Here is a 26,070-nt window from a genome sequence, read left to right as displayed (position 1 = left end):
AAACAGAAAGATCTCACAGTTTATTTGATTCCGAGTTTCCGTTTCCTTCGACCAAGTTACAAAATTGTCTAGCCGCTCATGGCCATCACAAAACTCAAGAGAAAGAAAATTCCAGAGAGGAAAGAGGAAGGCGTGGTCCCCTCAAACCTAATCTGATCTCCCTTTTAAAATCCATTTAGAATTCGAATCCCACTCATCTCCTAAAAGAAATATCTCCTATCCTAAAATAACATTAATCCTAGTTTAATTCTAATTGGAACTAAAATAAAATAGAGTCCTAATAATAGGAAAGTGGTGTTTCCAGCTGTAATTTTCGTGCAGCATTTATGTATTCAAAACGTGCAATAATAGACTGACTTGCATAACAATTCAAACGCTCTAGGACGTCGATAATGCGGTGCGTCAATTCAAGCTCGATTACAACCTTTATTCAGCCAGTATCTCTAAAAACTCAAACATGAAAGTTGAGATCTCTTTCTTGCGTTCCACAGCATTTTGAATAATCTCAATCGGAGCTTGGATGAGAGAATTATGCCCAGAATACGAAGCAGTGGCGAAACGTCGCATTCCCCTAATTAATTCCGTTTTTCAATTAACACCTCCATTTGCTTCCTAAACCAAAATAAAGTAATAATGAGTACAATTAGGAAACAAATACATATAAAAGACTAAACATTAAGGGGGTTAAATATGACATTTTGCATTCCCATCACATGGTTACCTAGTTCTCTTCAACCCTATATATTTAATATAGACGTAAATATTCTACACCATATATATTTGATATAGACGTACAAGAACTATATATTTAATAAAAATATAATAAAGGTCATGGTTCACTGATCGAATCATCAAACCAAAGATGTTAAGAGTTTGAGCAATAAAATGGCTTTAGGGTTGAGATATGGATAAAGAAGAAGACGGTTAAATTTTTAGGGCATTTAATAAATATTATACTCTTTTGAAATTCTTCTCGGTCTGATTACAAGAGAAAGGAGTAAACTAAGTTTAAAATTTGAATGATTGCTTGTGCAAATGGTTTTGCAGAGTTACAGCTGTCTTTCATGTGTATATATATATATATTTTTTTTTTTTTTTCGCTATTTGGTACAATCATGACCATTATTATATTTTTATTAAACATTTAGTTCTTGTACTTCTATATCAAATATATATGGTGCAGAATGTTTACGTCTATATTAAAAATATATAGGGTTGAAGAGAACTAGGTAACCATGCAAGCTTAGTGAACAAATATTGTTCTTCTTTTCTCGGAACATAAAGATGTTAAGAGTTCGAGCAATAAAATGGCTTTAGGGTTGAGCGATATCATAAATAGCGAACATATCTTATTCTGGTGTAGAATGTTTACGTCTATATTAAACATAAGCACGATTAAGCGATATCATAAATAGTGAATATATCTTATTCTTCTTTCCTCATAACATAAAGGGTGCGTTTGGTTAAATATTCATATCCATATTTCCAAAATGTTTGTTTATTTAATTATTTAGTAAATATTAGCTTATATTTTTAATTACTTTTAGACCCCTTAAGTTTATTAATATCATACCCCCAGGAGTAATTTTAAACTTAACAAATACACCCCCACCTACCGAAATCTCACCTTCGAAAAAGGCCATATCGACGCCGGCATCCTACCAGAAAAGTGCGTTACGACACAGACTAGTCACATCGACCATGGATGTTGCCGAAAAATACCAGATCTACGGTAGATCTGCCATCGATCTGGTATTTTAAGGCCAGATGTGGCCATCATTGTGGCCTTTTCTAGACGGCCACATCTGGCCTTTTCTGGCAAAATCCAGTATGGACCTCGTGGAAAAAAGTCACATTAGTGAATTACCACCGACGGGACGTTTGTAGGCCGTTGTCACACATCTTGGCGACTCTTGGTCGCTTAAGCGATCTCTTCCGAGGCAAAATCAAATCTGCCCAGATCTATGATCGCTTAAGCGATCCCAGATGATTGCTTAAGCGATTTAGGCGATCTCTTCCGAGGCAGAATCAAATCTGCCCAGATCTATGATCGCTTAAGCGATTCTTCGCTTTTACTCTTGGTCGCTTAAGCGATTTAAGATCGCTTAAGCGATCTCTTCCGAGGCAAAATCAAATCTGCCCAGATCTATGATCGCTTAAGCGATCCCAGATCGCTTAAGCGACCAAGAGTAAAAGTGATTCATTGCTTAAGTGATCCTCTGGTATCGCTCTTGGTCGATTAAGCGATCTCTTTCGAGGCAGAATAAAATCTGCCTAGATGAAGAATATCTTAAGCGATCCTTTGTATCTTTTAAGCAATTCTTCGCTTTCAAGCTTGGTCGCTTAAGCGATTTAAGATCACTTAAGCAATCATTTGGGGAAAATTCTTGGTCGCTTAAGAGATATATGTGGTCGCTCATATATCACTTTAGCGATCATGAGAAAAAGAGAAGAATCCTACATTTCTCCTGAATTATATAATGATCTGTCTTTATAGAGGTAATTTTGAAATAACTGCGATTGTAATACATTTCGACCTCACTCATTTTCCTCCCAAATCCGAAAAGAATAAGCAGCAGAATGAAGTCATTTATATCAATCTAATCCATCACAAATCAAAATGTAAGAGGCATCAATGTAATTCAAAGTTTAAACTTAAAATTATTTATAATAGTGCCAAAACAGAATAAATCCTAAGCCACTTTGAGAAGTTTTCGATTTTGGTATAATCACTGTCTGAGATCATTGTTTGGTACCATGCCTTGCCAGCAGCCTTGATTGCAGATGCCTCCTCCTGGCCACCAGCTTTGATTACAAATGCCTTCTCGGCAGCCTACTCTGATAGCCCAAGCCAGTTTCAGAAGTTCCCTCTCCTTGTTTGCCAATAACCTGCAAAATTTTCTCTCTTCACGAACCCAAGTTATGGAATGCAAGATTGAGAAGTTCACTGAGTCCGTCTATTTCGGTAAAGCTCTGTATGAGCATGAAACCTACAGCATCAACACCACAACCCAAGTATCAACATGAACATCACATAAACTACAAAATTCAAAGTCCAAGTTCCAAACCTTTTGATTGGGTTGTGGTAACTCAAAACAGATCCATTTCCTCATGGAAGCACTCAACAGCCCAACGCTCCCGAAAGGTGGTCATTGTTTCGTCATTCAATCTATCCATTGGGATGTTGGTCATGTCGAACTGAATAAATTTCAGGGCATATGCCCCACAATCAGCTCTGCAATAGGAAGAACACATTAGCATTAGAATCAACCTATAGAACAATTGTATTATGTAAGTTAGTTTTATACAAAATTTACCTTGATTCATTTGTTGGGACAGGAACGCGCTTGAGTGGCCACTTTCCCGTCAATGCTTCATCACCGATGTGGTCAAACATCCCACTATCACGTAACAGCCGCGGGAACAACACGAATAGTGACTCCAACTCGACCTCCAACTGCCTGTCTTGACAAATTGTTGGGTTACAACAACCTCTCCTCTAAGAGTGCGACGACTGCTATCCAGTGTATTTCCTTGACCAGGATGATGCAGTAGACACTCTTAACCTTTTTGCAACTGTGGCCATGTTTGGGCCTATCCCCCATTACATACTGCATCATCATGTCATCAAACTTAAAATCATTAGGGATATAGTCCAAGTCTTCTGTGCCCGATCATTTTCGTTTGGCTCCTTTTGCTACAATTGTACCAATGGCATTTTTCAATAAATTAAGGTATGTCGATATCAGCATCTGGCCAAAGGCCACATCGACGATGGCACAATCAGGATACAGTAGATCACCATTGTTGGTTTGTCACAGTCTCATCAGTGCCAATACCTCATCGATGTGCTGCATCAAATAAAAACAACATGATAAGTATACAATAACTCACAGAGTCGTGAAGCCACCTGCCCATCGTCAAAATCTTTCCAAACCAATCCCGAGAATAATCCCCGGTCTTATACTTTACGAGGGCATCGCTTCCGGATTCATTGCAATAGGCATAGAAGGGTTTTTTTCTTTTCCTCCTCTATTGGCCTATACAAATCGACAGTGGACTCCATTTTTGCTTGCCCGCTTCCTCCCCCTTCCTCCATTTGTACATCCTCGCTTCCTTCGCCTCCCGCCTCAACCTCCTCCATTATAACTGCCCCACTTCCTCCAACAACCTCCTTAATCTCCTCAATTTTGGCTTCTTCCTCACTTTGTTTCTTTGTTTTCCTCTTAATTCCACGTGTTAATACGGTGTAAGGCGATTTCACAAACCTGCTCTTTTGGCTCTCTCTTTTTAGCCCAGGTTGCACTTCAACTGTCTTCAATACTCCACTAACTTCCTGCTGCACCCTACCAACTTCCTCCTCCACCCTAACAACTTTCTCTCCCACCTTATCCACTTTCTTTTCCACCCTTTTCAACTGCTCTTCCATCTTATCAAACCTGCCATAAACAACTGTTGTAAAACTATCAAATAAATTGTTTATGAGGTCAACCACCTCACTCCACCGACCTGGACGCCTCAACAAAGCGGTACTTGTTGTACCAGTTTGCTGAGGCATACGAACCTCTTCCTCCCTCCCTTCCTCCTCCCTCCCGCTGATTACGGCTTCATCCTCCTCAGCGTCAACCATATTCTTAGGCAGTGGCCCTGCAACTACCCTCACATGTGTGACCCCTTGTAGCTCCCGCGTTAGGCGATCTATCCCTTCATCTCTTTCATCCTCCAGTGCTTGGAAAGATGTGACATAGTACCGTTGTGCTTCAACCCCAGTAGCGGTGAGGAAGGGACGGACAACCCCCTACAATAAGAAACAAAATCAATCAGATTTAAGCGATATTTTAAAACAAGTGCATATTCAAAAGCTTAATCTTTTAATCTTACCCGAGTTGATTGAATTTCAATCTCTATTTGCTCATAATCCCAATGGGTACACTTTTGGTCCTGCCACCGCAACATCCTAGGAAATGTCTGTTGCACAACCAAAGCACTAATCCTCCCCCCTGCCTTAGCCAGGATAGGGATTGCCTCATATATCCAAGCCTACATTGTAAAAAAACAGTCCATATCATAATTCAAACACATATATTAAAAAAAATATAATAAAAAGCTATTAATATTTACCTGCATTGCCCATGGGAAGCCAAACAAATAGTACGTGGCCGCTCTATCCTTCTTGGCCCATTGGGAGTGCTTTAACGCCAGGTCTTTTGCTTGCAGGGACTCCATGGTTCGCTTAAATGATACCCGTCCCCACGGATAAGCATTAAAGAAGTTCAAGTTGCTTACAAACATCACCCAAGCAATATCAATGGCTTTTGTTGAGTCACCATCCATTAGGATCGAATGTAAGAACAATACCAAGCATAGTTTGAACGTCTCTGAATCGTTAAACTCACCATCTATTAACCTGTCCTCTAATTCATGTGCCTTAATAGGCGTGTTCCCTGCCAAAACCTTGTTAGCCAACCTTTTGGCTGCTGGACTATCCTTTATTCTTTTTTCCTCAACCTCACCTGGCAATTCCCCACATCTTAAGCCAGTCACCAATGCATACTCCATCATCCCAAAACGTAGTGGCTTCCCATCCACCACGAACCACATTTCGTACTTTTTTTTGCTTTTTATTAAGTGCAGCAACATATAATGCACTCCCGACCCCCAAAATGTCTTTTTCCATTTTGTGTCGACATCCCAAAAATGACTAAAACAAGTCTCTTTGAATCTCCTTTCACCATTCCTCAGTGTCTGTAAAATCCCCATTATTCTCGTTAAAACATCCCAATTTGACCTCACTGTCACCCACACAGGGAAGTACGGTACCGTATTGCTTACATACTCCAACCCGTACTCTCTAAAGTTTATGCTTCGAAAAATTTGCACAATCGATATAAACAGAATATCAGCAAAAAAATTAAACCAAATCAAATATAAACAAAATACGCTTCGGAAGAATCGCTGAAGCGATGGGTAGATGATTCTGCCTCATACAAGATTGCTTAAGAGTAAAAGCGAAGAATCGCTTAAGCGATATATAATATCGCTTAACCGATTCTTCGCTTTTACTCTTGGTCGCTTAAGAGATCTTGTACGAGGCAGAATCGACATCTGCCAGATCTAAGATCGCTTGTATCGCTTAAGCAATTCAACTCTTTTACTCTTAAGCGAGCTGTAATCGCTTAAGCGACCAAAAGTAAAAGCGATTCATCCCTTTTACTCTAGGTCGCTTAAGCGATTACATATCGCTTAAGAGATCTTATACGAGGCAGAATCAACATCTGCCAGATCTAAGATCGCTTAAGCGATCTTTTATATCGCTTAAGCGATTCATTGCTTTTACTCTTAAGCGATCCTAAATCGCTTAAGCGACCAAGAGTAAAAGCCATCAATATCTTAAGCGATACAAAAGATCGCTTAAGCAATCTTAGGTCTTGTCAGATGTTCATTATGCTTCGGACATTATCGCTTAAGTGATCCTAAATCGCTTAAGCGACAATACAGAGCAAAGGGACAAGTATAAATACCTTTTCTTCGGCGGTCTCCTCCTCCTCCTCCTCACCTGAACTCTCGCGGGACTCCTCTTCCTTGCCTGAATTCTGGATGGCCTCCTCTTCCTCTTCAGAACCGTTTTTCTCCTGTTCTCTCTCTTGTTGTGCCGCCGTCGTCTTCGCTACTGGAACACCTTCACTAATCAGAACATCCACGGAGTAGCCATTGAACTGCTTGATCCGCTGGACTCTACGATTCGCAGAGGCGTTGGGTTTTCTTTGTCATTGTGAATGTCAGCCATTGTTTTAAGAAATGAAGAAGTTTTAGGATTGAATTTGGGTGTGAAAATTTGTAGGAATGTGGACTGTTATCACCGGAAATTGCGCAGAATGCGTTTACAGTTTGAAGAAATCGATTTTTGCCTTAATCGGTTTCGATTAAGCGATTTGAATGGGTGGGGCTCTTTTTCAAAGTTCAAATTTTAAAAACTTTCATTAATTATGTTTTGTTCTTATATGTTTTAATCTTTTTATTTTAATCTATTTTACATGTTTAATGGATCCTAACTATCCCATGTCAGCTTTTTTAAATTAAAAAAAATTAAAAATATTTTCAAGGCTATTTTTTTAAATCAAAACTTGGGATGGCCGCCTAGTTAAATTTTCTCTAATATGAAAGCGGATAAAAATTACTTAGTTGTGTGACCTACTATTTTGTCAAATGACGCGTTTTTATGACGCCTTTTTGACAGGGCGCCGCCACAAGACAACAGCTTAATCTTACATTATCTATTTTCTTTCAATAAAATTTATTGCATGGAGAACGGATTTGAAATGTGTATAAGATAAGATAATTCTAATCTCTTCATTCCAGAGCCATAATCTTACATTATTTATTTTCTTTCAATAAAATTTATGTAATTTCCGAAATTTCATGAGTTTTACCATTTTACCCTACCTCAGGTAATTAATGTCGTTAACCAAAATAAGGATATATTTTGGCAGCGGAATAAAATTTTATCGTAGAAGTGGGTTTCATGGCTAAGTCAAAATTGTCTTTTATTTATTTATTTATATTTTATTGGGCCTCGATTTAAAGTTAGAAGTAAAAAAAAAAAGAAAAAAAAATTGACAACTCACAAAAGCTGCAGACATTCACCTGACACATACAATTATAATAATTTACCTTAAAACACTTTCCCCTTTATAATGGGCTGAAATCTGAATACAACAGATGCAAAATTCAAAATTTTTATTCATTAATTAATATATCATGATTATCTTGGAAGCTCTGGCTCGTTTTTGCTCCATAAGCTGCTTATCTTTTCGGGGATCTTAATGTTCTTCATCTTTTGTCCAAGCTTTTCATAAGCTTCAATAAACATGTTCTTCATTTTTTGCCCAAGCATTTCGTAAGCTTCCTTTTTGTTTAATGGGACATGTTGATGGACTACCAAAATGGATAGTAAAACCCATAAAAGGAGAACTAAAAACTCAGCCAAAGGCGAGACAAGATTATAGAGCAATAAGATTGAAGCAAGAGATTGAGATATGAAAGCAATTACACCATAGAGTTGAGAGTTTGTTGGGTGAGGAATATTAAGTTCGGTGTAAGCAGTAAAAGAGAGATAGTAAGTAAGTGTGGCTACTATAAAAGAAAAGGAGTACAAATTTGCATTATGAATTTCTAATTTAGGAGAAGGATGCAATTGTAAAAAAGGCAAAAGCACCGGAATCAAGCAACCAAAGGCGCCATTGAATTGCGCCAAGGAAATGAAATTTTGCTCCCTGCAAATGCAAAACCATACAAATTCTCACCATATCAATATGAATTTAAAAATGAATATGAATCTAATGAGAAAAGAAAAGTGAAAAAGAGAGGCTAAAACCTTTGAATGAAGGCAGGGGAACGATGGAGGATTAGCTGGGAGCTTGACATCTTCTCTTGTCTCTTTTTATAAATCTTTCTACGTAGAGTCTATAGAACTAAGTCGCAGTTACCTGGCTTCCCAGTTTGAGCAATATTTATAAAGTCGTCGACCAATACCAATTTTCCACGTATCCAGACGGAAGGACCACAGATTACGTATCCAGAGAGAGGGTGCAAAGTGAAATTCATGGACAGGAAGGATCAGGGCGGATCCATAATTTTTATTAGGGTGGGCCAAATAAAAATTTTTAGTTCTAAAATTGAGAGTAGATCACAATTTTTTAATATTTGATGATAAAAATTAAGGGTGGGTCAAACTCAAACTAAATAGAATAATGTCTTTAATTTTTGTTTTTTTTTAAATTGAGGGTGGGCATGATACACTTTGGATCCGCCCCTGAGAAGGATAAGCATATCCATGGAAATTTTACTTTACGTATACAGAGAAGTTGCCATCTCAAATATTACGAGAGTATCTTTCTTTTGGAAATAACAGTCGTTGTCTCTGTCTTTCTCGACGAATTTGCCTGTGCCTTTTATTCCACTTTTAGTCTGTCCTCATCTCCTTTCTTTCTTTCCCGAGAACTTTGCCCGTCCCTTTTATTCAATTTTTTCCCCGCCACCTCCTCTGCCTCTCATCTCCTCTCTCTCTCTTTTTTTTTTTTTTTTTTTTCAAATGGGTATGGCAGGAGAATCAAATTCCACTGCACTGCAAGGGTCAACATGCGGAGAGAGAGATTCGTTTCTTAAAAATTCTGCAAGGCCTTAAAACGTCACTTAATACGAATATTTATTGTGTTATTATATAAATAATTCGAGTTTATCAAATTTACTTTTAAATTAAAAAAAATCATATAACTAATTTGTGAATATTATATAATAACTAAAATTAAACCGTTGGTAGTGTAACCGTTTTGGTTGCCTTCATTTTCTTCTTTGCAAAAGGAGTGTAACCCTGCATTTAAAAACAATGAACAGATCTTCCATTGAAATTGAGCGCAAGATCCTGCGCCTTCTTAATGGCCACAAAACCCGAACCCAACTCACTCAAATCCACACGCTCATTTTCTCCGCCACGGCCTTCACCAATCCAACCAAATCCTCATTTCGTTTCCGTGTGTGGTACACTCAACAAAATGAATTACGCAGTTTTAATCTTTAAACAAAGCCAAAACCCCAACATTATCCTCTTCAATTCCATGATCAAAGCCTATTCACGTAACGGGCCTTTTGAAGAGTCTCTGAACTTGTTTTCTGTGATGAAAAGTCGTGGCATTTGGCCTGATGAGTACACATTGTCGCCATTGCTTAAAGCGTGTGTGAGTGTTTCTGATGTTAGAGTTGGCCAATGTATTCATGGAGAGGCTATTAGAAGTGGGTTTGAGTGTTTTGGATCAGTGAGGATTGGGATTGTTGAGTTGTATACAAACTTTGATGAGATGGGGGATGCTATGAAGGTGTTTGATGAAATGGGTCAAAGAGATGTGATCGTTTGGAATTTGATGATTCGCGGGTTTTGTAAAAGAGGAGATGTCGAGACGGGGTTGCATCTTTTCAGGGAAATGAGTGAGAGAAGTGTTGTTTCGTGGAATTCAATGATTTCTTGCTTAGCACAGAGTGGGAAGGATAGTGAAGCTTTGAGATTATTTCATGAAATGCGCGATCAGGGATTTGAGTTAGACGAGGCAACTATTGTTAGTGTGTTGCCTGTTTGTGCTCGTTTGGGAGCTGTTGATGTTGGGGAGTGGATTCATTCTTATGCTAAATCAAGTGGTCTTTATCGGAATATTGTTTCAGTTGGAAATGCCATAGTTGATTTTTATTGCAAGTGTGGAATTTTGGAGACTGCTAGAAAGATTTTCAGTGAAATGCCTAAAAAAAATGTGATTTCTTGGAATGCCATGATTTCACCCCTGGCTTTCAATGGAAGGGGTGAGCTCGGGGTTGAATTGTTTGAGCAAATGATGACGAAAGGTGTGACTCCGAATGCTGCTACTTTTGTGGGTGTTCTAACATGTTGTGCTCATGCTGGGATGGTGGAAAAAGGGTGGGAGTTGTTTGCTTCAATGACTGAAAGGCACCATGTAGAGCCAAATCTTGAGCATTATGGATGCATGGTTGATGTCCTTGGACGTAGTGGATGTGTTAGAGAAGCTTATGACCTGATTACAAGCATGAGTATTAGGCCAAATGCTGCTTTATGGGGTGCTCTGCTAAGTGCTTGCCGAACTCATGGCAATGTAGAACTTGCAGAACATGCTGTTAAAAAGCTTATTAATCTTGAACCATGGAATTCTGGTAATTATGTTTTATTATCGAATATTTATGCAGGAGAGGGGAAGTGGGATGGTGTTGAGAAGGTAAGAGTGTTGATGAGAGAAAAGAGTATCAAAAAATCACCGGGCGAGAGTGCTATCAGATAATTACACTGGTTCAGCTATACAGTGTTCTCTCTATAATGAGATTTTCAATTTCCTTACTGGATGAAATGTATATTTTGTGGATCTTTCATTCGTGAAGAATAGCAATGAGTTGCTGTGAAAGCCAAGCAAGCTGACTTCTCTCGGTAATGTGTCTTCATTTCTGTCCTTACGTTGTAATGAGAATGATGATAATGTGGGAGATATGAGGGTAAATGGAAATAAATTCGATAATGAGATGAGAGAACTTTACATAACTCAGCTTTTTACGGAACGATGGATCTTATTTCCTAGTTTTATTGCTAGTTTTATCTCCACCTGTATGTTCACTTGCAAGAATTTTTATGGTATGGAGAGTTGGGAATCTCAAATATCATGGTGAACAATAATGTATTTCCTTTAGCCATGAGGATGCATACAAGATATATTGAGGAGGCCTAAATGCAGAAGGGCGAAGTAAACATGATAAGAATGTTATTGCAAAGGCTTTGGCTATAAAAGTGCATATTACAAGTTTTCCATTTTTCGTTTACAAGTTTCAAGTTACGAGTTTGCAAGTTTCATGTTGATTTATAGTTAAAGTGATGTATTGCGACAAAACCCTCTTGCAAATTATGACAAGTTGGCCTAAATGTAGAAAGGATGAAGAATCAAATTCAGATTTCTTATGATATAGACTGTTATGCCTGGAAAAGTAGGGCTGACGCAGAGCTCAGTCAGCACAAGTGGTTAGAGCTTAAATAAACTCGCAGCCATGTCGCGTGACGACATAAGCAGTATGCTTCTGTCAATGCAGTGGGTGCGTGTCAGACCAGCAAAAGGCTGGAGAAGGTCCACGTGTCCAATCCCTGCACAAATCGCGTAAATCGCTCTAGTAGGTGGGCGACGGGACATAAAGAAGGATTTATACAGATAGTCTGACTAACTCATAGATTTAGTAATCACTACCTTAACCCATTCACTATAAATAAACTCTTGTAAGTCAGCTCGTTGAACGCGACTTGATCTCAAATATATTAATACAATACTGTTAGAGTCACTTTCGTGACTCTATTTTGGTGATAAAAATACCCCAAGTGTGATTAAATTGAAGTATATTGAGACAATTAAAGAATTTATGAATTTATTCATGAAAATCGCTTCCTAATATTTTTCTTATGAGTTTAACATGTTTGGAATGATTTTGGAAAGGATATGAGTTGATATTAGGTTGTGGTTTATGGATTAGGGGTGATTTTGTCTCATTTATGTTGTTTGGGGGGTAAACTGTTATATTTATAAGGGTTGATTTTGTCACTTTTCAATCGTGCAGGGACCAAAGTGATATTTTGCAGTTTATCTATAAAATGAAAACGAAAGGTTGCGTTACAGAGGCACGCTGTTCATCCAGATTTTCTGGCGACTCTTCGTCTTCCTTTTCGACAGCCTCTGGCGACGATCCATCTTCCTCGTGCACCGATCTTCATCAGTCGCCATCACCACCGCAAATCACGCACCATCGCTGCGACATTTCGCATTCCGCCGCTGCGACTCTTCATCTTCCAGTCGTGATTTCTCCAGTTTCCGGCAACATTTCAGCTTCCTGGTGGTTGATCTTCCTTCCCCATGGCCGGATCTACCCATTCCAAGCTTCAGCTGCCGCGAAAACTGTCGGAATATGCCAAATCGCCGCCGTGCCTCTTCATCTTCCAATCGCGATCTTGCTCATTTCTGGCGACCTTTCACCTCCCCAGGACCTGATCTGAACTCTCAATCACTAGAGCTTTCCATCGGTACCTTCGAATCCGATTTCTGCCACCATTTTTTGGAAGACCCGCCGTGCGACTATTCGTATTCCGAGCTGTCCATTGGTCGTTGTCTCCCCTTCTTCGCATCATATCGCTGTCGGTTACCTCCTCTCCGCCATAATCAGCTTCGTTTCCATCATTTCAGCCTCCGTCATCACCACCATAAGTGGCTAAGTTCTCGGTTGTCTGTTACTATATAGGCGAGATCGAGATTGACTCCACGGCTCTACTCATCAGCTCTCGACTAGTTGGATGAGCCCGATTGTAGGACATTTGGTAGTATTGTGTTTCGAATTATATTTGTTTTCGTTTCATGTTTGATTTCGATACTTTAATATGATTTGAGCATAATTTGTGATGAATATTGTTGTCCATTATGATTTAATGTTTTAATAGAACTTGCTGAATGATAAACGTTGGTTTGAAATAATTGAATGATGAATATTGCTTTTCATTACTTCGCATCGATTGTAATTGAGTTGTGTTTGGATTTAATTTCATTTCTACTGTTGTTGCGTTTATTGTAAAGTTGGTTGATTGGAAGATACGTGTTAACAAATTGTATTTGTTAATCGCGTACCAACTAGTAGTATTGTCGTATAGCGTTTATCGGTGTTCAATGATAATCTTTAACCAATCGAACTTGAGTGATCGGGTGAGACAAGATAGATTATACCTAGAGTGTCGGAAAGCTATTTCATTGATTTACCTTACCTTGTAGGTTTAGGGGATCGTAGAGGGTGGAGGAGAATTGTGGGAGTTGGTCTCGTGTCGAACCAAAACCGTAACGGCAACATTTTTATTATAAAATCTTCATTAGTGTTAATTTCACGATTTTATTATTTGCATTTAGTTTGCTTAGTTTTAATCAATCATTTTGCCAATTTATCTTTCGTTAATTCAAATATACATTAGGTCCTTAGTCTTGCTCTCTGTGGATTCGACCCTGCTTACTGCTAACTACAGTAATTAGATTTAATTTTGTAGCCGTGACGATCGGTGCGACAAATACTAGTGGACATAGGATTCACTTACTTGAGCATCCGAACCACTTTAAACATTGTTCTTCTTTCTTTATTTCAGTTCAATATCTCGATACACATGTGTCATCTGAGTCATCTCAGCGTTTTCCACGTACGTTTTGTTGGTATCAAAATCACGCATCAACATAGACTTTCCTGAAATTTGAAGGATCTTGTAAAAGATTTGCAATTTTACTCATGAATGGTGAAGATATATTACACTGTAATTTCGATTTTTTTTTTAATTTTTATTTAATTGATTAGCAGTCACAATCATATATTTGCTCGAATTAAACTTTTGGTATGAGAAACTACAAATTATGCACTAATTTTTCAGAAGTACTGCAGGATTTAGGTTTATAATAATTCACTTGAACCCTTATGACAAGTTGTATTAGTGTTAAGGTTCCATGTCTTATAATAGCCAGGCGGGGGTTCCCAACATCAATGAGCCAACCCTGCACAGAATTAAGGCAGGCAGATTGAGGCAGGGCACTTAGTTTGGTCATCGTTGGTTTGACTTGTTCGACACAAACAAATAAATAAAACATACAAGTACTCATTAGGTATACATAAAAATTAATTAAATTAAGATGCATTTTCATTTCCATGACTTGAATCTACCAAAAAGTTAAGATTACAAATTAGTTTCCCTTAAACCCATTTAAATATCTTCATGATGTTTTTTTTTTTTTTTTTTTTTTTTTTTTTTTTTTTTTTTTTTTTTTTTTTTTTTTTTTTTTTTTTTTTTCGACATGAAATAATGATATCTTTGAAGAAATAGTTTAGTCCAACAAACTCGTGAGCATAATACGTGGCCGGTGAACTGTAATAATTTAAGGCGAAGAAAATAATGTTATTTATATATTAAACAAACTCTTATGTATGTCTTTAATAAATTCCTGATAATTACCCTCATAAGAATCCAACGATCTAATTACGTTATGTTTGTGATTAAATAAAAAAATAGGATAAATATGTATTAATTTTTTTTATTTAAAATATATGTTTTAATAAAATTATTTTATTAATAAATTACTTAATTTGACAAGTTAAAGTTAATAACATCTAAGATTATGGTAAAGAGAAGATAATAAGAGAAATAAGCAAGAAAGCAAGTGTTGAAGTGATCTTGGACTGAGGATATAAGCGCAGAGGCGGGGCAATTAGGAAGACGAAAGAGACCTGCAACAGTGCAACCGTCGGTTGAATTACTTGAATATCGTGTTGAGGGCACAAAGTGGAGCAACAATGGGGGGCCAAGATATGCAGTGGCTCTATCTTTTTTACTGATAAATTCTTTGATACAAAGAGATGTAATTTCAAATGCATTCAAAAGTTTAATTTTTGATTATATAGCTGTTAAGAAATTAATAAGTTATGAATAATGCTAGATTCACGGTTCAATCTCACAATCTTCTCCCATCCACTACGTGGAAGTGACAATTTTGACTTGATCTCCAGAATTTTAACCCATGCCAAGGAGTTGGATAAGGTTACCATGTATTCTAATGATTCAAAGTGAACCCCAATGGATTGGTTTGATGATCAAGAAGGTGTACTTTCTTCTTTGACTTATTAAGTTCAAACTTTGAAGTTATTTATTACAATACATAATTGTGACTTACTTGTTTATTGGGTTTGTAGGATATTCAATTGACTCAAATGATTAGTTGAGGTATGCATAAACTAGTCTAAACACCTCTAATTACTAAAAAAAACAAAAAAATGATTCAAAGTGATGCCATAAATTCGCCAAAGTATTAAAACGAAATTTTAAACTATAATACAAACATGTATTTTATATTAATATTGAATAAACTTGGGTTCCCGTTATAATTCAATAAACTTGTACAACTATATCCTCAGCAATAATATCCGGTATTATTTATTAAATAATAACTTTACTGACAGAAAGTGAGAAAGAGCCAAGTTACTTTTACCACTCTAATTTATATAAGCCCAAAGTCCTCTGTCAAGATTAGATTACAATCAAATAAAAAGAGTAACTTTTCATATACAACAAAATCTTACAAAAGATTTATGTATAAAGTGATATGAATAAAATAGTAAATACAAAATGTTAAACTCATTATATTTACTCATTCATTTATTTCTTGTTACATCATTTTTATTTTGTACAAAAATTTTTATAAGATTTTTTTATACACATGCCATTATTGAAATAAAAAGGGTCAAAGGAAAACAGGATCAACAAACCTTAACTGCATAAACAATCCAACACAATTGACGTGTGGTTAACCCATTGGACCCTTTACCAGAAAGATAAAATGGCTGCCTATTACTTTTATGGAAAATTGGACTTAAATTTTGATTCCAAATAGTCAGTAATTATTATGTTGTAATTGTTTACATTGACTTGGGCAAGCTAAATATATTACGTGAGATCCGCATTGTAATATTCCCCAAATTCGGCATTGTTAAAGAGAGATTAACTTACAATATAAGGCATATAATAAAATATGAATAATAATAATAAAAAATATAAAAACAATTTATACACACTTTTTTTTCTTATACAAACTGATTAAGAAATGGTAATAATATTTTATATTATATTATAATTTACTTAATATTTTAAACAATGTTAAAATGAGGGTATTATTAATATATTTAAAAAATCCAAAGAACTTACTAAAAGGACCTATTTTAGTCACTCTACACATCCAAATTTTATTCTCCTAAGAACGAAAGTTTTTTGACCACTCTAATTGATTGGAAATGTGTATAAGAAAATGATTTTGTAGGGACAGAAGCTGGTGTAGGTTGTCATTGATAGAGTGACCTTAGATAAAACTCACTCTCAAAAGCTAGCTCAAGAGAAGAGAGAGTCCAACTACTTATATATACCATAACAACCCACTATTGAGACGATGTGATATAAATTCAACTTCTAACACTTTCACTTACGCTTGACATGCAAGGTTAGGGTCCAAACTCATCATCACCCCAACCAAAGAGAGGAGAAAAATGAATGTGGCTCTGATACCATGATAAAATAGACTTAAGTAGAACTCATTGTTAAAAGTTAACTCAAATGAGGAGAGTCTGACTATTTATATACACCATAATAATCCACTATTGAGACGATATGAGACAAATTCAACTTCTAATTATCATAATGTCATTTTTGTTGAATGGAGAATAGATTTAAAATGTGTATTAAGATAAGATAATTCTAATCTCTTCGTTCCACAGCCATATTTTTTTCTTTCGATCAAATTTATGTAAATTAAAGTAATTTCCGAAAAATAAGGATATATTTTGGCAGCGGAATATAATTTTATTATAGAAGTGGGTTTCATGGCCCGTAACTGTGACGTTAGTGTGACATTCTAAGTCAGAATTGTCTTATTTATTTATTTATATTTTAATGGGCCTGGCTTTAAAGTTAGAAGTAAAAAAAAAAAAAAAAAAAAAAAGACAACTCACAAAAGCTGCAGACATTCACCTAAAAAATACACTTCTGATCATTTATACCTTAAAACACTTTCCCCTTTTATAATGAGGTGAATACAATACAACATATGCAAAATTCAAAATTATTATTCATTAATTAATATATAATCCACCTCTTGGAAAGTGTTATCAGAATTGTGAATCAACAGATGCACCATTCAAGATTTTGATTCATCAATTTCTTGGAAGCCCCAGCTCGTTTTTGCTCCATAAGTTGCTTATCTTCTTAATGTTCTTCATCTTTTGTCCAAGCATTTTGTAAGTTTCCTTCTTATTTAATGGGACATGTTCATGAATTACCACCAAAATAGACGTCAAAGCCCATAAAATCAGAAATATAAACTCAATCAAAGGCGATACAAGATTAAAGAGCAATAAGGTTGAAGCAAGAGATCCCGATATGAAAGCAACCACGTCAAAGAGTTGAAAGTTTGTGGGATGAGAAATATTAAGCTTGGTGGAAGCAGTAAAAGAGAGATAGTAAATGAGTGCGGCCACTTTAAAAGAAAAAGGGTACAAACTTGCAGGATGAATTTTCGATTGAGGAGGAGGATTCAATTGCCAAAAAGCCACAAGCACTGGAATGTAGAGTCTAAAGGCCTCATTCAATTGTGCCAAGGAAATGAAGTTTTGTTCCCTGCAAATGTAAATTCTCATCATATTTATATGAATTTAAAAAAGATTATGAATCTAATGAAAAAGAAAAGTGCAAAGAGAGAGACTAAAACCTTTGGATAGAGGCAGGGTGGGAGCCTGGCATCTTCTCCGTTTCTTTTTACAAACCTTGATGTGATTCCCTGCTAACCAGGCGATTCAAGCAACTGCATAAGCGGCACAAAAACTCCTCCAGCTATTTATAAGAATTAAAAGTGTTAACCATGGTTAGCCATTTATGATTTATCTATTCTATTGCAGTTTACAGAGTCAAATTTCACTTTCTATCTTAATTTTAATGAATAAACTATAAGTTTCTATGTATTTTATTTATTAATTCTCTCTCTCATTAAGTTTCTTTCTTAAAAATAAAGAACATCTTCATCAAATTTAAAGAGTCTATTGGATTTGAATAAAAATTATGTTCTTTATATTTTAAAATTAATAAAGATACTCTTTATTTATATGAAAGATGTTCTTCAAAATAAAACGCACCATTAGAGATGGTCTAAGGGGCTAAGAAGGTTGGGTGAGAATAACCTATGTGTTTATGGAATAAATATTCCAAGCCGATAATTAATAAACTTACGTAGATTTTACTTGTTTAGAAATATGTATTAATTAGAAATAAGTAGCTGATTGATTCGAGTTCAGTTATAATAAATTTTTTTTTTCCTAAACTGTATTTAATACATCAGAGTTGATTTAAAGTTTCATTAATTTTATTTTATTTAGCTGCTATGTAAGCTTAAGACACAATTTAGTTATACTAATTACTAAGTACTTGTTCTGTTAAGTTCTATTTTTATTTTTTATTTTTTTAAATTCCATGTTACTTATGCTTTGATTGATTAATATTTTTTAGTTAATAATTTTTTTTTAATATACGTATTGTTATGCTTGGAAAAGTAAGGCTCATGCAAAGCTTTATCATCATGGATGGTCAGAGCTGAAGAAGATTCTACAATCGCTCAGACGCAGTCATATCGCGTAATAATGTGAGTGGCATGCTCCTGCAAGTGTAATAGGTGTACGCCAGGTTGGTGAATGGTTGGAAACGATCCAAATGTCCAATTCCTGCACAAGTCGAGGAAATCACTCGGGCAGGTGAGCAATGGGACGCTTTGAATGATTTGCACGACATCTACCTCACTCGCAGATTTAGTAATCATTACCTTGATTCATCCTACTATAAATAGAGGACTTCACTCCTATTTGTGGGATTGACTAATTTCACTCTAGAATAGCATACTCTCTCTCTCTTGTATTCTCTAAGCTGTAACTTAGCTCGCTGAATGCGACCTGACTTCACTCATTAATACAATATCAGTGGACGTAGGATTCACCTTGTGAGCATTCGAACCATTTTAAAATTGTTCTTCACCCTTTATTCAACTAAATACTTCCATAATCACGTGTGACTTCTGAGCCCGCTTAGCATTTCTTACGTGTGAATAGTTAGTGTCAAAATCGAGCATCAACAGTTTGACGCTAGAAGGAGGACCTGATTTAGTACATGTTCTTCATCAAGAGAATCTCTGACTAATCGATCCCACTACAGCAAATGGCTCGCAGTTTCGAATCTGAGCGAACTAATTATGGCAATGAAGAGATCCCCCATGTACAAGAGGACACTTCTCCCGAGGTGCCCTCAACCCAAAAAAATATCATGGGGGATATCCTTTCAAGCTAATGGCTTGATCCAGCCGTTATGAGTTACCTGGAGAGGTTCAACAATACTCTCCAAAGAGTTAGCCAAAGGCTGGACCGATTGGATCGGGTCATGCCACCCGAATCAAATGAGACGGTGTCACCGCCAAAAATGTTTGCAGATCACGTGAAAGAGCGAAAAAGGGCAAAAGCCCATACCGCTTGCACTGCAACTCGTCAAAGAAAGGGAAAGCAAGTGGTGCACAGTAGACCCAAAGGGTTCAAGGGACCGGTGAACATCGATCATGCCCCGAGCAGAATACCTCCCTCCTAACTTATGAAATTTTAAAATTAAAAAAGAATAATATGATAATATACTTGCTCAAACTAGTTTATAAACAATAATAATAATAATAATACCTTTCTCCTAATTTATTTTTTTTACTTATAAACTCAAAAAAATTATAAATAAATATATCAGCTTAAAAATGTATAAATAAATATATTAGCTTAATTTTAGAAACTTGTCTTCAAGAAAATTTCCCGGAAACATGGAAATATCAAATCGTCAGACGCAAGCTGATAAGCATGGTTTAATATATGTCGTTTATTTTCCAACTAAGAGTAATATAAGCATAGTTGACTGAATTGAAAAAAAAATTGATAAACTAAGAACTGATATTTTACAGCACGTGGAAGCGTTATTGACTTTCCTCTTAAAAAGATCTTGTTCTCGAGGCCTTGAGGGCTGATTTCAGCACAATGACTTAGATCTTTGACATCATTATTGGTCATGATTCATGATTTATTAATTAATTGGTTCGAAGGGGAAAAACAGCGACGGTTGTTATTCTGGATATATTAAATTATATAAAACATTAAAATAATTAGGTGGAGATAATTTTATTTATACGTTGGTGTTTGGGGTCTAGCATCCATATCTTGCGATTTAAATTATTAGTGAAGAGCCCCATATTCTAGTCTTGTACATGTTAACTTAAATAAGAGTAGAACGGATAATTTAATTGTACACGTACGAGAAATATGGGTAGTTTATTCTTAATTCACTCATCTTTGTGTAAAAATGTTATGAAAAGAAACCATTTTTTTTTTTAATCAATGGGATGTTCGGGTTAGTTTGTATGCACCTTAACTAATCTTTTGAGGTTTTAGAACTGTCGATTGGGTAAAAGCTCCAATGATTACTCTTATTAGTGTTTGGAGGGTCTATAATTCAAGAGTTTATGAAATCTTTTTCTACTCTTTTATCATCAGATCATTCAGTGATTATTAAAAGAAACCAAAGTTGAATATTAAAAGAATTATATAAATCATGAATAATAACAATTAATATGCATATAGGAACAACTTCATATTTATTATTTATAATTTTCCGCAATTCAATTGATTCTTCTTTTTAGCTCATACGTACTCTTATAGTTGGGCATAAAGCACATGATAAGAATGAAATTTAGCATATCTTCTTTTTTCTTTTACAATAATCTTAGTTTCTTATACTTTTCCTTTTTATTTATTCTTGACCTTCAAGTAATTTCTTGTTTAACTTTCTTAAAGTTTTGATGTCTAAACCACTTAAATTTGAGGATCAATTACTTAAAGGAATAGGGTTATTTACTTATATCATTAAAAAAAAAAAAAAATTCTGCAAAGTATACTATAAACCCATTTCTTTAAATCGATTTTTATAATTTTGTTTCGTTTTTTTTTTTTTTTAATGTCTTTTTCAATATCTAATTTTTAAATTTTTTATTGTTAGTAAACTTAAAAATTGTTAGTAGAAAAAAATAAGATTCCTTATAAGCAAATGAGAGACTTACATGGAAGCTTCATGGCAACTTACATGCCAATGACTTAGGTTTTTTGAAGGGCAAGGCCCGATTGTCCCAAAAAGCCCAACATTTCTTATAGATATACAAGTTGCATGGAAGCCCAAATTTTATTTTATACCATTGACTAAAAATATTTTATTGAAAAAAATTACTTCAATAAAAAGAAAATTAGTTTTGCCCCAAAAAATATTTTTAAGCGTATCTTCTGGGGTTTGTGTGCAATTCAATCCATATCTCTCCGTTTATATTATTTGGTTTATACCATAATCCAAGATTCTGTATCTAGAATCCAAACCAAGTGAGAAATTTAATGTTAATAGAAAATACATTTGCATTCCTTATTTTGGCATCTTCGGTGTTGCAGCAGCTCTTGAAAAAACTGACATTCTCTGCGTGTTAGAATCTCTAGACATATTATTTGTCCCAGGAGGAGCCAGCAGGTTCGGTGTTAAAGCAATAAAAAATGATACTTGGAAGTATCTAGAAGAAGAGATAAGAGAAGAAGAGGTAAGAAAGAACTGGGAATTCCAAACACACCGCAAACTTCAAAGAAAACTATCTCTGACTCCGATGGAAGGTCGTCTGCTACTCGTGAAGTGGGCAGCAAGTCTAAACGTGAAGATGATACTGAAGTTTCATAACCTTAACTGTGTAATGCAAATTTAGGCCATTATGACAAAAATGGTAGTATCATAAGTACAATATCTTTGAAGAAAGACATCTTCAGCATGTATAAAAATTTAAATGACTATATTTTATGGGACATCTTCCCATGAAACATTACTCATCCCACTTCCAATTCAGAAGTGTTCTCAACTGCTGCCCATCGGCAAACGAGTTTGAAGATTAATGTGAGAGTTTGTTGGGGACATTTAATCTCTTGGCAGCTTCAGTCTAGATGGTCCAGAGTGGTTTCTCAAATTGAAGTCAAATTTGACATTGATGCCAATGGTATTCTCTCTGTCACCGCTGTTGACAGCGGTACAGGGAAGAAGCAAGACATCACGATTACAGGTGCTAGCAACTTGCTCAGTGATGAGGTGAGTTTGATTCTAACTAGCTAATTGAATTCCAAAATTGCTTCAAGTTATGACCATAGGCTGCTTCAGACTATTGTTCGGAAGTACTACAGGATTTAGGTTTATAATAATTCACTAAAGAACCCTTATGATAAAGAACATTACTACACATACAAAGAAATTTTATAAAGATCTTCATATAGAGTGATGTAGTAAAAAATGAATAGAATAATGAATTTAATGAGTTTGACTATTCCATTTATTTTTTATCATTTCAGTTTGTATAGAAATCTTTGTAAGATTTTTGTGTAAGTATAATATTATTATATAATTAATGGTATTACTGTTAATGTGGATTCATATCTTTTTTTTTTTTTTTTTTTTTAAACATTTGTCGTGTTTGTTACCAGATTTAGGTTGCATATAGAAATGAGAGCTAGTTATACTTCAAGCACTTTTAAGGTTAGATCAAAAGAGCTTTTGAATGCAATCAACTTTTGACCTATTTGATGATTTTTTCTCCAGTTTTATAGCAAATGAAATTTCAGAAAAGGTGGAATTATCAGGCAGATTCGGTTGTCTACCAGACAGAGAAGCAACTAAAGGAGCATGAAGCCCTGTCAAAGAGAAAGTTGAGGGAAAATTACAAGGGCTAAAGGATGCAATTTCAGGAGGTTCTACCCAGGGAATGAAAGATTTCCTTGCCTGCACTTAATCAAGAAGTCATGCATCTTGGCCAGTCCCTTCACGACCAAGCCGGTGCTGGACCTGCACCCTGCACCTGGGGCTGGGGCTGAAGCTGGCCCTTCAGATTTTTCGGCATAGAGACGGGACAGTGATGTCATTGACGCTGATTTTACAGACAGAAAGTGAGAAAGAGCCAAGTTTTTTTACCACTCTAATTGATTGGAAATGTGTATAAGAAAATGATTTTGTAGGGATGGAAGATGGTTTGGGTTGTCTTTTTTGTTGCATGGAGAACGGATTTGAAATGTGTATAAGATAGAAAATTCTATCTCTTCATTCCAGAGCCATGATCTTGCATTCTTTATTTTCTTATAATAAAATTTATGATATTTCCGAAACTTCATCAAAAGTTTTACATCATATCTTAATTGCTTATTTCTAGAATTGAGCAATGCCACATAATCAATGAATAATTATTTATTTATTCTAATTTTCTATGTTTTCTTCTCCATTCCTATTTACTTTATTATTTCAGATTTCAAATTCTTTAGTTCTTCTTCTCCATGCTCTCTTCTCCATCATCGACAAACCAAACTCTAACCCAAATCACCGAAACCAGGGTCCGCCCCTGTCATTTCAAAGCTTCTAAAATCTAACGGAGGAACCAAAAGAGAGAAGTGAACCGAGTGACCACCGTGGATTCTCCGAAATTCTGCCAAGACCTCCGTCATGGCTCTTCTCTAGAAAAGTGTGAGTCTCTCAATACGGTTCCAATGTCCTCTTTCAATTGAATTTTCTTGGGTTACCTTAACATTTATATGCTTTATTATGCACTAATATTTTATGTTATTCAGCAACTGTTGCTCGTTGGAAACATTGAAGCTTGCTTGTCCAAAATTAACAAGTCTGTTTCTTCAGGTATGCAAATTTGCCTTCTTTAGTCGAAATCATTTATTATTTGGACCTGTCTTTGCAATAGACTACTTTGTGGCTTTTGTTTTTGTGGCTTTTGTTGAAGGTGCTTGATTTTTTTTACTCGTTTACCGTCAGTTACTTTGCCATAAAGTTCATTGATATGGATAATTGTGGATCCACTTTCTGATGGATTTGTGCTTTATCAAATTGCTGGAATTAGAGAATCTAGACTAGTTTCTTCCTGGTGGCGCTCTCTCTACCCCATTATTCATCATGGAAAAGCAGTGACCTGATTTGTTCTCAATTATCTTACTATCGGTGTCATATTTATTTACTTATATGCATTATTTTTACTTCAGCCTTATTTCAGACATTATTAAGATTCATTCATTGTGTTCATTATTCTTAATCGGTGCTCTTAATTTTTTTTTTTTTCATTGCATCTTAATGAATTGCATGATACTGTTACCATTTGACACTGTTTCTTAATCTTGTGTTGCAATCGGGGGTCTCTATTAGTCTTGTAACATCAATGAAGAAGCGGTCGAAATTGCTATATCGCAATGTAGCATGCTTGTGTGTATTATTAATGAATTAGTTCTTCATGCAACAGAAGTTTCGTTTATTTATTGAGCATGAGTTATCATTAAACTTTTTGGGGAAGTGGCGTGTGGAAGTAAAAGCAGTGTTTACTTATTTATCTTTTTTACGTAGGTATGTTCAATGAGTATGGGGAAGTTACGTGCAGCTAGCATACCCTAGTTTGAACCGCATCTTCAGCAGCTAACAGATAAAATAATGGAAAGATTTTGTTTGTTTTAGCATTTTCTAGTGCGGTGGGGTTTATTTCTTGAGGTGGTAACTAATGGTTTATAAAAAGACAATGTTAGCCTATTAAATTTAGTTGATGGTCAAATGTTTCCAGTTGAGTTTATATTCATACCATGAGAATACTCTGAATATAATGCAAAACTTAGGTTCCCTTTGGTTGGTTTTTGGGAATACTATTATTATTCCCAAAAAAGTTAAACAGTAAAATATCCAAAAACTCACAATATTATCCAATATTATTCAACTTTGTTTAAACACCCTAAATTTGTTAATTTAATTAAATACCCCTAAATATTTTTTTTCGAAATTGCAAAAACACCCCTAAACCCACATTATACCAGGTTCCGGCTACTACTGCTGGAAGTTGGTTGGAATCTGATATAATGGCGCACTACCAGCTGAATCTGGCTGGTAGTGTGACGATCTAGCCTTTTTCGGCCAGATCCATGGTGGATCTAGTCGGCAAAGGCCATATCGGGGTACGACCCGTGGATCTGGTTGGCAAAGGCCATATCGGGGCACGACTGGCAAGATCCAGTCGGTCATGCGTCGATACGGCGACTCCGACCACCCTCCAGAGGTGATGACCAGCTATGATTATTCAATGGGTGGGTTGGGGGTGTTTTTGTTAATTTTTAAAGTTTTATTGTAGGGGTGTTTAGTAAATAAACAAACATAGGAGATATTTTATTAATTTCCAAATCCTGCATCGTAACACCCGCCCAATTCAACTTTTTTTAACTTTTTTCAAAAAACTTTTCTAAAAAATGCAAACAAGTGAACCAAACAGAGCCTAATCTTTTCACATATCAATCCCTTACAAAAAATGATAAGAGACTCAATTTGTCACCAAAATATGCACTTAAATTTACAGTATTGACTCCAACTCTTTAATTTCTGGGTCCAACAATTCTGTTGCTTCCTCTTTATTTGCACGTCTATAAGCATCAGCCATAGCTTTTCCTTTATTTAACACTTCGGAAGGAACAGTTTGGAGGAGGCAATAAAGAAACAGAACATCAAGAAACAGAAGTTTGTTTAGACAAGTATAGGTATTTGTTGATGCTTGATTTTGACACCAACTATTCACACGTGAGAAATGCTAAGCGGACTTAGAAGTCATACGCGATATAAGAATATTTAGTTAAATACGAGTGAAAGGCAATGTTTAAAGTGGTTCGGATGCTCAAAAGCAAATCCTACGTCCACTGATGTTGTATTAATGAGAGTAAGGTCATGTCACATTCAGCGAGTTGAGTTACAGCTTAGAGAATGCAAGAGAGAGAGAGAGAGAGAGCTATTCCAGAGTGAATTTAACTAATCCTACAAATAAGAGGGGA

At 35.7% G+C, this 26,070-nt stretch overlaps 1 pseudogene; it reads left to right on the top strand.

The window, feature by feature from the left end:
• The first annotated feature begins 9,385 nt into the window (after positions 1-9,385).
• Positions 9,386-11,166, top strand: LOC116140220 (annotated as a pseudogene).
• Positions 11,167-26,070: the final 14,904 nt, after the last annotated feature.

Source organism: Pistacia vera, unplaced genomic scaffold, assembly GCF_008641045.1.
Source record: "Pistacia vera cultivar Batoury unplaced genomic scaffold, PisVer_v2 Contig365, whole genome shotgun sequence".
In the NCBI taxonomy this organism is placed as follows: domain Eukaryota; kingdom Viridiplantae; phylum Streptophyta; class Magnoliopsida; order Sapindales; family Anacardiaceae; genus Pistacia; species Pistacia vera.
This window is presented reverse-complemented; position numbering and strand designations above follow the sequence as displayed.